The 12,274-nt window shown below is 43.4% G+C and overlaps 1 protein-coding gene across 4 annotated transcripts in view; it reads left to right on the top strand.

Moving 5' to 3' along the window:
* The window catches only part of gpatch2 (G patch domain containing 2), a 137,579-nt gene extending 127,098 nt beyond the window's left edge, over positions 1–10,481 (top strand). For all 4 annotated transcript variants that reach the window (XM_039741751.1, XM_039741754.1, XM_039741752.1 and 1 more), the window contains one exon: positions 1–10,481. This exon is cut by the window's left edge and continues 626 nt beyond it. The gene's annotated coding sequence lies outside the window, so the exon portion shown is untranslated.
* Positions 10,482–12,274: the final 1,793 nt, after the last annotated feature.

A 12,274-nucleotide genomic window follows, 5' to 3' on the forward strand; every position in this document is an offset into this window, starting at 1 on the left:
AGAGGAAGCTAATGCATTCTTCTGTAATCCCCATGATGGGACACAGCGCTTTCCCCTAAATACATAACGGGGCGTGCTTGTTTAGTATTGTTTGACCACCATTTTATGTTGCGTTCATTAGAAAAATTGCTTTGTGCCGCTTTGCAGATTTGTTGCTCCACATTTCACATTAACACAATTGAAGGTGGCTTTGTCCCCCGAATGTTGTGGTTTACCGAGTCATTCAGCAGCACTTGTAGATGTTTTTTCCTGTCACACCCCACCAGAAAGTAATCTGTATAAGAGGTTAGATCTCCCTGTCGCCCCCACTCAGCACTCCACTCATTGCTAGGATGTATTTACAAGTCTCTTTGCTAGAACAGTTAGCATTTGCACAATAAAAGCACTTTGTTTTTTCTGCCCTTGAGGAATTATCTATCTACGATTGATATTCAAATACTGTTTGTATTTCAATATCAGTTGTAAAAAGGCATGAATTGAAGAAATGCTAAATATGCCAGGCCACCATTATTACAAGCTGCTATTATGATAATAGTCTGTTAGCTGGAGGAGAAAATGTTTTTTAGGCGTAGGTTTGACTAGATATCAGTTTCAGTGTTTTAGCTGACCGTAATCGTACGGGTCACAACGTTGTTTGACACATTCACACTTTTGGCCTGACTTGAACAATATCTTAAAACCAAGTTCTTGCAGCCAGAGATTTAACAGGCAACTTAGTGGAGTGGCGGTCATTTTGAGTCACTTGGACAGAACTGTTTAGCGTTACAGAGCCTGGCAGAAATGGCCAGAGCAGCATTTTTAAGAGATGGGCATGCAGGTTCATTTCTGACTTTAAATGACCGTGTTGTAGTGAGACATTCCAGAAAGAGTAATGAGTCTAAAGTATTCATAGTGGGTGAGACAACTGTTTAAAATGCAGTCGTGTGTGTGTGTGTGTGTGTGTGTGTGTGTGTGTGTGTGTAAGAGGTCAAAGTGCATCCCGTGTTAAATGTGGCAGCGCAGGTGATCACTCTTAATATTCCTTCTAATACTGGAGTTTCTGGTTCCCTCTGAAAACCCAAATAAATGATTGTTGGCAGCTGCCAGCCTCCATTTCCCTTAAACTGTTCTCAGTCAACACAGCGCCATACAGTACTCAGAAGGGACCCGAGCCTCCAGCCGTGCTGGCCGTGATCGGGGGGCTCTGGACTCTGGGTAATAATCTTCCTTTCAACATCAGTAAGCACAGACGCTTTGTTAGGTGAAACTAAGGTCAGACCTTAGGGGCCATTTCTCGTACAGTTATCCTTGTGTAGGATCAGCTTGAATACTTTCAACCATTTGTACGTTACGGGCACTCTTCACTTGCAGTTTTGTAAAGGCTTATATTTTATTGCACCAGTTCATGTAAGAAATGCATCTCTGTGCACCCTTGAGGACCCAGACAGTGACAGCTTTTTACGGAGCAGGCATACATCTACTGTATGTGCCCATCCCCTGCCCCCACCAGGTTTGGGGTAGCATGTCCCACTCTAATTAACATTCACATTGACGACACTGCCTGCATATTTTAGGGACTAAATGTCCAATCCCACCAAAGTAATGAAAATGTTCAGGACGTCTGAGCGTGTCATGTGGGCGCTGTGAATTGCCCTGTTACAGTTAAGAAATCTTGCGGCCTGATAAAACTCATATTTCATTCCCTGTAAGGATTACCTGTCACCAGGAAAAGAGATGTATTGATCTGTTTTCCTTTTTAAAGCAGCAATCACCTGGCAAAGGCACCTAGAGCAGTCTGACTGAATGATGCCCACACCATAACCCACACAGTGTAGGTGCTGCCAGTGACCCCAGAGTGACAAAAAGAACGGCACGCCACCTTAAACTCAGTGTGAACCTGGGGGAGAGCAGCTTGGCTGCCCAGAGTGTTTCAAGGTCTGCTTCCTTAGTTTACAACAAGCTCGTGTTTGTTGTTCATGTCATTGGGGGGATCATTTGCCACTTTGAAGAGAGACTTTTCATGCAGCCACCTATACAGCTGCTGACATTTCAGTTGAAAGGTAATGTGTCAAATTTAAAATAATTTTCTTCTGTGTTCACATGTAGCAGACACTCTGCCTTGTAGCCCTCGAGGTCTCAGCGCATGGATTTTTTTGAACAAGTGCACCCCATTTCAGTGACGCAGAAGGCTTTATGGTCCCCTAAATTCCTTACATCCATGGGCGCACAAAGGGTCTGCCGGAGTGTGAAACTCAAGAATGGCGCACTTAGTGTGGAGTTTTATGGCTCTCAGAGGTTTATGGTTGGCTGCCTGTTTTAACCCCAGCAGAGGTTTATAAAGCTCACTGTGACTTTACTCTCGCCTGAGTGTATTTAATGCCAGTGCTTAATTTCTATCTATACTTTTACACATAAATATTAGACTAATTGAAACAGATTATAGTAAAGGACAAAAGCAGATAAAACTCATGTTTCATTTGTTTGTGGGCAAAAATTCTGCTTGCCTAAGTCTATATAGTTAAAAACAAATTCTGTGAAGGATATCGCCATAAAGTTTCAGCTGTCTGCTTTAACAGGTGTTGCTCTAAGCACCTTTTCCAAGTTTTTTATTAACTTAATTAACTCCTTTGCCCATTTTTGTGTTTTTTTTAAATTACCATTCAGTGACACGCCAGCCACTGCAGCACAATTACCCTGATAACCTAACAACTGTCTTTGGATTATTATGGTAAAGGTTGGATTGTCCCTGCGTCATCTTATTTCTGTGTAAAAGTGTACAGGTTAGGTGGGCTCTTTATTATCCCAGAGGCACATTTCTGTACCCATTGCAGCGTTTTGTGTCCCAGCGTTAACGTGATCTGATCGACAAGTGGCACCTCATAATTTGTACTCTTTCAGGTGAGCCCATTTCCTCAACATTCACTGTCTTTACTGCACACAGCATTATGAAGCCTGGCACTTAGTGGCTGGTGATGCCATCTTCATTAACCGTAACGCATGCCAGTCTTCTGGGTTCTTTCCTTTTTCATACCCACTTTAGCACATTTAATTGAAGGCTGCCATTCGTGTCACAAGTGGTGTGAAGATGAAGGATCTGGTTTGGCCGCTGCATTGCATGGTGATACTACTTTGTGTTTGTGCATCTTGGCTACTTGTCACATTCTGTTAGGCTTAAAGCTTGTGCTCGTATAGCTCTGACATTTTCCTGAAGAATCTGTCTTCAAATAATTGTAAGCCATCTGGATCCTGAGGCTTTAGAGCAACAGCCTTAAACCTTTTTAATCCTACCTCCTGCTGGGGGTGAGGGTTGTTGTATGTTGGGGTCCTGTTTTCTTTTCATTGCCATGCACACCAGTCTTGTTGTAGGAGAGGCCTGCACACCTTCACATATTATCGTGTACTGTGGGGTCTGCTGCAAAGAGGCCATCTGCATGCTGTCTGCTAAACAGTGGATTGGTGGATTTCTAAGTCACAAATGGGCTTCTTCCCTTGTCAGCAAGGTTGCCATCTGATTGTGGACGGTCTCTTTTGATCTGGCTGTGACCCTACTTAACAAACCTGTTTTTGTGACCGTTTCTGGTGGTGACACGTAAGGTTCCCAGTCGGGACCTGACCGCAGCCATCATTTATTGAATTGATTAAGGCGCACCATTCAAAAGACCCTTTGGGAGTCACACACCTTGTCCAGCAAAGAAAGAACAGTTAGAAGAGTGTGCTCAGTTGTCTGTATTATTTGTGTAATTGGTACTCCTTTAGTGTTACGACTTGTAAGATGGGCAGAATAACACGTTTTACTAAAAGATTTCTGACCAAATAATACATCATTATTTTTTTACATATATGTGTAAAAATAATATAAATTGAGTGACCACCACCAGAGGATGATCTTGAGGAACCCAAAGAGAGCCAAAGAAATACAATAAAAAGGTGTTAACAAAGTAATCTTACAAAGAACATCAGGAGTATTAAAGGAGCAAAAGCAAAACCAATATGTTGCATTGGGATCGTCAGCCTCCCAGTGTTCTGTGTAGAATGCTTTCAGGCTCTGGACAAACCCACCTCTCTCACGGCACGCATGTCTGGCTGACCCCTGGCCTGTCTGCAGAGTGACCTGAAGTGGCTTTTAACTTAGTTCGGAGAGCTCCCTATGGAGAACTTCTCTAATTCCTGAAAATGGCTGCCTTTAGAAGTCCCCAGGTGTCCCAGGTCCCCCAGACCTGGCAACACAAGGCCCCTGTCCATTACAGGAGCCATGAAAAATTCAAGGGGCTCCCCTGTTGCCCCTGCAAGACTTGGGGATCTTTGGTCCCATAGGTTTGAGGTCCTCACTGCCCGACCCCCTGTTTGCCGGTCCCTTTCAGCACATTCTATATAACTATGGTGAACAGCACCCCCTGGTGGTCCAGTACTACATTCATTTTTAAAAGCCGCATACTCTTCAAGTTTAATTTTGTTCTTTTTACGTTTCCTGTATATAGTTTCCCATTGTAAAGAGGCTTTCTTTTTTTTTTTTTTTATTATTTCTTTCTCGTTTCGGCGTGTTTGAGATTTGTGTTATTACTGGGTAGAGAAGGTTGGCAATTAATATTGAAACCCTCGATTCTCTGATTAGCTTTGTGTTGCTGAAGGCAATGTGCCCAGAGATCACCTTCTGGCTGTTGGCAGGAGGGAATCCTGACATGAACTTCAGTCTGGTCCAGCATTGCTCTTGACTGTGGAGGCAGTGAGCAGCAACCTGCTTCTGAATTAAGAGAACAATTGTGACGTACACATTCTTACTGAATAATATGTGAAGCCCACTGTTTTGTTGGAAACTTTACTTGATGAAGGAATTATTTTGAAATACCACCAGCAGTTCACTAGAATGCTGGGAAATAAACTCTTTCAAACAACTTGGCTGCCTGTGTAACTACAACCACATTTTCTTTCTGAGATCCTCCTAATCCAATTCCAGGTCTATCCCAAGGCAGAACAAGTCCTTATGCAGGGGACATGTCTAGCAAATGAATTACAGCGATACCTTGGAATCCGAACTTAATCCGCTCCAGAACCCCGTTCGAGTTCCAAGACAATTTTTCCCCTTTAAAATAATAGAAACTGGAATAATCCGTTACTGGGTCCCACAAACTCGAATTTTCAAAATGATTTTAACAGTAAATACACTGGATTTTAAGGTAAAATATTAACAACAATAATAATAATATTTGAATAAAAATGTAAATTAATAAAATTAAAAATATAAGAACATGTATTTACCTTAAAAAGGAATAATGATGGCGCATGTGGAAGCTGGAGGAAGAGGACAGATTATTGCTTGGAAGGCTTTTCTTTACTTTTATTTTTCTCACCACACTTTTTAGGAGCCAATGGCGAATTATTATATAAAACAAATAACACAAAACAGGCACAAAAGCATAAAATTAGCAGCGAAAATCACACAAGATGTTTACACAACAGCTTCCGACAACGAACTGAACGACAAAGCATATGGGTGGTCCGAGAGCTGGGGAAACGTACGCACAAACACACACGGACAACGTGCTGGGCATTCGGATTCCAGGGCAAAATTCGCTCCAATTTTTTGTTCAGATTCCAAGTTGTTCGAGTTCTGGGGCATTCAGATTCCGGGGGCAATACTGTACATGTAAAAAAAAAAATCAAACTGCGTCAGACACTGGGAGTTAGTCGCCCCACTAGGCTAGCCTGTCACGGGTGTTTGGTTGACGATTCTCTTCAATGAGAAAAGGCCGTGTGTAGTGTGTCAGTGTCCGCCATTCAGTCACCGCAGACAGCATTAGAAATGACAGTATGTAGAGTTTACAAGAAGCAGATTGCTGTTTTTGTTTTTTTTAAACTAGAAATCGCCCGTTAGATTTACTTTTCATTTTTAAAGTGTTATTGTTAGTATGTGCTAAACTTTGACGCTTCATTCACATTTCACAATCTGCACTTTAGTTTGTACTGAGTACCTTTACTTTGTCTTTCAGTAAAGTGAGATTCCTCCTCCTTGACTGTCCCCACAAGGACTTGGCAGGCCTTAGCAGTCTTCTGGTCAGTGGACAGCATGGCTGTGTCTCACATGTCCGTGTACAGTGTAGGAAACAATTCAAAAAGGGAATTCATTTGTAGCCCCCCAAAGGCGGCTGCTTGTACCCCTCCGTAAAACATTCTACTGGAGGCGGCCGCTCATCTGTCATGGGCCCTGCTGGGTGTCAGTCTGAATGCTGCCAGAGTGCCCGCTTTGTAATTCTGGAGCACCCCTGGTGGTCCACACTGAAGCAGGCATCTGGATGTTTGTTTAAAGTTGAAATTACACCTCAGGTTCAGTTTGAATTTGTTTATTCGAGCATCAGATTTATTTGAGCGGTGGGCCCATCGTCAGGGCCTTGATTTAAATTCCTCTGCAGTCATCACTTATTATCATTTCATAGCTTTTAAACTGAAGCCCCTTTTTGGTCCACTTGGTGCTAATAAAACTACTGCAACATCTACAGATTTTTCCCTTTCCAAGGCCCTGGGTGCTCAGTGCTCATTTATCATATTCATTTTTTTAATTGAGATTTTAGGCAGCTAACTCATGCAATATAAAATTACCACAACTCGTATTGTTGTCATTATTCTCAATAAAGCAAGCATGCTGCCTTACACGCTCCTGCAAGTTAAGTGTTTCCTACAATTACAGCAGGCGCGGCGCGCTCAGCGTTGGAGGTGTGTACTGCACCGTGTGCATTTGGGGGCTGCGAGAGGACAGCATTTTGTGTTAAGCACCGTATGCCGTAGTAAACGGGAGCAGGCGTACTTGTGAAAAACTGGACCTGTTTGTGAAGATGAGGCACAACATTTTTCCTTTTTACTGCTAACTGCAGTTGTCTTTTAACCTCGGCTTGAAGAGCCGTACACAGTTCTAGGTGTTTCAGACCACCAAACAAAACAACCCCTGTGTTTGACAGCACTTGAGCAGCTCGCTGTCACTCTTGGGAGTGGACTTGATTAAAATAGTAACACAAGAAAGATGACGGCAGATAACAATATGTCTACCTGACAAGATGCCTTTACTATAATGAGCCGTCACAGGCTCTCTCATAGCATTCTCGCGCGTGACAGCCGCAGGTCCAGCAAGTCTGTACTCACTCTTGGCTCAACCCAGAGAGTGCATTGCAAATAACAGTCAGGTTTTAGGGTCTCTGATTACTTAAAACGATATATGAGAGGCCAAAGAAGGCAATGTCAAAGTTAGTTTTTACCTCATTGTCTTAGTTCACACTGTTAAGAAGTCGTGTCATGTCATTTCCTAACCGGCTTAATCCAGACCAAGGGGCTGATGGGGGATAGGGTGTAAGGCAGAAACAAACCCTGGACATGGTGCCAGTCCATCGCATGGTGAACTCTCACACACACACACACACACACACACACAAGGGGGCCCGTTTAACTAACCTGTACGTCTTTGTACATTAGGAGGAAACCAGCAACCCACTGACATGGGCAGAAAATGCAAACTCCATGCAAGCGAGGACTTGGGACACAAACCCCAGTCTCCTTACTACACCCTCATTCCAGAAATGGCTCCTTATGTACAATAAATAAATGAAGCCCACTCGGTGTACATGTTGACACTGTGAGCGGGCAGTAACGGCTCTGTTCAACACCTTGAATACCATGCTGGCCAGGTGACTGTCCGATTCTTGTTGGACATGTTTTAGGAGGAGCTTGGCATTGTTGGTATGTCTGAGACATGCGCTTGCTGCTGCTACTGCTGCTGTTCACTGCCAGAGGACGGTGTCTTTATCAGAGGTACTTAGTTGTGTGCCATGCGGCAGATCTTCATCCTCTTCGTGTAGCTGCACATGTAAATGACCTGAAACTGTTTTGTTAACACTTGGGAAGCAGCTGCCATTATTTATTCGTTATTGTAGCAAACTCTAAAGTGACTTACAAGGTGAACTACAAACAAAAGTACGAGCGATCAGAAAGCACAAAGTCCTCCAACAGTGAAGTACAGTACAGAAGAGAAGGGTGTGGGATGTAAGCAACATCTTGCATACTGTGGACGAGGAGGGTCTGGTTCAAAGTAGGATAAGTGGCCATGCATACGTAAAGCTCTCCCCGTGAACGCCTTCGATGTCTGTGAGGTGGACTCCTGTAGGAGTCCATTGTGTCCCTTTGCATTGTATTACCAAAGTGCTCAACGTAATCAGTAATTTTAGCATTTAGACTTGCATATCTAAAACGGAAATGAGCAAACATAACAGCTAACACAAGCTTTATTTCACTTTCTTTCTTCCAAGGTTCACTTCTAGACAGTAAGTAGCTGTTTGGGAGGCTTTGGCAGAGAAGTCATTGTGTTTTAGCAAACGCCTTGGCCACCATCTTTAAGCTTACCTCACGTTGTTCTTCTTGGACTGTGACTTGACTGCAGCTTAAGAAAACAATGGCCATCACAGTGGGAAGGACCACTCTTCAGTCTCTCTAATGAGTTCTTCTTAATTTTTATGTTGTGTTTGCACAGGTTTGTCATTTTTTGGCCCACTTTTCCAATGAAAGAGCCTTGGCCTGCACTGCATGGTGGGCGTTATCTCTGAATAGAGTCGCATTACTCAGATAACACTGGGGGCAAGGCTGCAGCTGCTGGGGGGATTTGGGCAAATCTGGCCATCTGGTTGTTTCTCCAAAACTCTGCCAGTTGATTTTTGGCGTTTTTGAATTCATATCTTCAAGAATGCAGTAGCTGCTGTCGTCTTTAAGCAGACTTTGTCTTGTTCAGATAACATTTGCTTTGGAGTTCGGAAGATTTGTGATTTATACCTAAAAAGTTTTGATTCCATATTGCAGTGGCTAATTCTGTGTGTTCTTTCCTTAGTGGCATAGCACTTTAAAGTTTTGGGGACCTTCAGGGTGCTGCAGTTGATGAACTCAAAATATCCACCATGCCTAAAAAGTCGTATTTTTTCCCCAGAGAAGCTGCATTTGGTGGTTGATTCTCATCGCACGTGTAGCATCATAACTTCCCTTTCTTGCTTACTGAAATCATTGGGCTTTGCCTTGCAACTCTACAGCATTTTCCTTTTGGTAATCATCTTGTCATTTTTGTAGGTGACTTCATATAATCAATGAACGTTTCAGGTGGTGGTTTGTTCTGGTGGGCTTCATTTGGACTTCTCTTATGTTAAATGTTCTCCAGTTATTTAAAGTTTCATTTAAAACTGGATCATGAAGTTCACGTGTTTTGGTAACGGCCTCAGCCTTGTCATTGTCACTTCCCCAAGCCTGGTTAGATGTTTAAATGTTCAGGGCTTCTGTGCAGGTATTGTAAGTCTCGGATCTCTTTATTTTGGCCTCCTTTATCTGTGTGCAGCGCCCTGGCCTGGAATCTGGACAGGCATGTGGAGCTCATTGCAGTTCCTAATAATCAAATGGACTCCCCACGGCTCCTTGTGGTCAGTTGGTTGTACTTCTGTGCTAAGATACGTAAAACACTAAACTTAACGCATATCGATCACGTCAAAGCACTTGTCTTCTGCTCTGTCATATGCCGTTAAATAAACATTACGTTCATGGACCGAAAACCATTGCATTTTACAACACTGACATTTAGTGCACAAATCTCCATTGTGGGCAAATCATCTCATTGTCTATACAGTACCAAGCCTGAAGCACATTTGGAGGGCCTTGTTGTGCAGAGATGAACTGATGAATGGAGAGGCCTGGCATGTGTCTTGCGTCAAACATTTCAGCTCCTGAAGGGCATATCTTCAGAGAAAGGGCCACCTGCTTGTGGAAATGCAACGCCACCCTGGGATTGAGTAACTTCTGTGCCGGCTTGGGAGGAAGATGGTGGAATATGGTGTTGTCCTCTCAGTATTTCACTTGCAATATGGCTGTGGATTCCAGGATTACCACAATTGCATGGATTTGCCTCCTGGGCAGCCACCAGATTTGCCTCGGCCCGTTTTGGTCTTTCTTTTCTTTTTTGACTCATCTCCTCAATGGGACCGTTTCCTTGTTCTGAATTTAAACTTCTCGCCAACGCAAGCACAGTATGCTCCGTGTTGAAGACCTCATGTTGTGCGCTTCCCTCTGACTTTGCCCCCGTTTCTTGAAGCTTGCGTCCCGCTGATCTCCGAGTGACTAATTCTGTTCTCATGCCGTTGCCTGCGCAGTTTAAATGTCTTTCAGGACTGTGCTGTTGTGCTCAGCCTGCCCACCCAGAACAAGCAGAGCAGTCCAGGAGCTCCAAGGAGTTTGTGGATAAGATTGGCGAAGGCAGATGACGTATGTCCTTTCATGTTTTGGGTGAGGGCTTGATACCTCTTAATGTTTGATACACATTCAAGAAAAGAACAATTAAAAAAGGCAATGCTGTCCGATTTTTCTGAAAATATTTGTTGTGTTTCTTTCTAGTAGCAATTGTTTTGTATGTGTCTTTTCCATATGATGCTTCTGGTATAACTGAAAATTGTTTCCAATGAGATGCTATCTTGTCAATAAATCTTCAAAAGCCAGTGTTTTACTTTTTTGTCTGCTTCTGCAAAAAGTCACAGTAATGTTTTCTTAATTAGGTGGTCTGAGTTGCATAGTTGTGTTCAGATTAATACGATTTTAGGGGTGAACTGAACAAAGCATAAGTTTGGAGTTGTGACCTGACCCTCAAGACACAGTGTGCTGCATATTTAGTTGACACTTTTACTCAAAGTGCCTTTAAAGATCTTGTCCCATTGTCATTTTTCACAGTTTATAACTCCTGTTCTGTTCACTGTGTAAACCTCAGTCCTGAGCACTTTAGAGAGTTCTCAACAGTGTGACGGCTCTTTGTCGTTTTCTGGACTAGCGTGTCAGTACAGAAGAGCACAATTTAGAGTCCCAATGAAATGTGATATCCGAATGGCCTTAAAGAAAGGACCCCACATAGCAGCCGTTGAGAAGTTTTGCCAAAGAAGCCATTGTGTTTCAGCAAACGCCTTGGTCGCCATCGTAGAGCACACCTCACGTTGTTCTTTTTGGGCCTCGGAGTCGTGTTGTGACTGCAGCTGTCACGTACAGTGGTAATGGACCGCTTTGCGTGAGCTCAAGGTGCTAACGATCAAAGACACGATGTGTAGGTTCAACCAAAGTGATAAACTTAGGCCGAAACAGCTGTGAAGAGGGAATAACACGGGGCAAGAGACCACCATACCTAGATGTGCTGGTTTAACCTGCAGATCTTGCACCGTGGTGAAAGTGAGTATAGAGTAGTAGTGATCATCAAGGTCTCTCCCAAGCAGACATTTCATGACACATTGGTGTTTGTCCATGCTCTTCTGAAGAAGCACAAATAAATACACAAAGTTGAGGCCTAGAAACACAGGGGATGGCAATGAAACAGAGTGCAGCAAATGATAGCCACATCAAGCTTACCTCTCCTTGAAATCAAAAGATGTCAGGGCACTGATATTGGCTTAGAACTGGCAGAAACCACTGGGACTTTGGTACACCCATCTACAGCTCTTAAAAGTCGTACCAGAAATGATCCTAATGGAAGAGCTGTGACCAAAAAGCCATCCCCCCAAGGTGTAAAGGAAGTCAAATGGTTCGCAAACACAACTACGACACTGGCAACAGGGGCTATGGACTGATTAGTCAAAACCTGAAATTTTTGGGTCTAAAAGAATTAATTTTGACCAAGTTTTGAAGAACGGTACATGGATGAATTTTTACAGGCAACCGTAAGGCATGGTGAAAGTTCCCCGCAGGTGTGGCGCTGCATATCTTCAAAAGAGTTGGTGAATTGATCAAAATTGATGGTCCGGTCACTGCTGAGATGTACAGGCCGATTCCTATCCATCACACAATACCACCAGGGAAGCTCCTGATTGATCCCAACTTCACAAATGACAATGACCTCAAACACACGGCCAAAATTATAAAAAGCCATCTGCGGCAAAAAGAGGAACCGAGAGTATTGTAACAGGCCGTATGGCCTCACCAAGCCCTCATCTCAAGTGTCATGGAGCCAGTCTGCAGTGGAACTGTTTCAGGTCTCCAAGGGGCTTCAAACAACTGTCCATGCGTGGACTCTCAGAAACTACTTGTACCTAAGAGAAGGCAAAAGGGGGTCTCTCTGAATATTGATTTTGTTTTTGAAACCTTTCCTAGTTTACCACCTTTCTTCAGTGGTGTTTAAGACTGCAGGTTTACGGGGTCATCATTGTCACCTGTTGGGAGTACAGTGCTGGTCGGCCTGCTCCTCCTAGTCCAATGCACACGTTTTGGGACTTTCAGGTGGCTCACTACCAAGAATGTGATGTTTTCTTGACCG

Source organism: Polypterus senegalus, chromosome 18, assembly GCF_016835505.1.
Source record: "Polypterus senegalus isolate Bchr_013 chromosome 18, ASM1683550v1, whole genome shotgun sequence".
Classification (NCBI taxonomy): Eukaryota; Metazoa; Chordata; class Cladistia; order Polypteriformes; family Polypteridae; genus Polypterus; species Polypterus senegalus.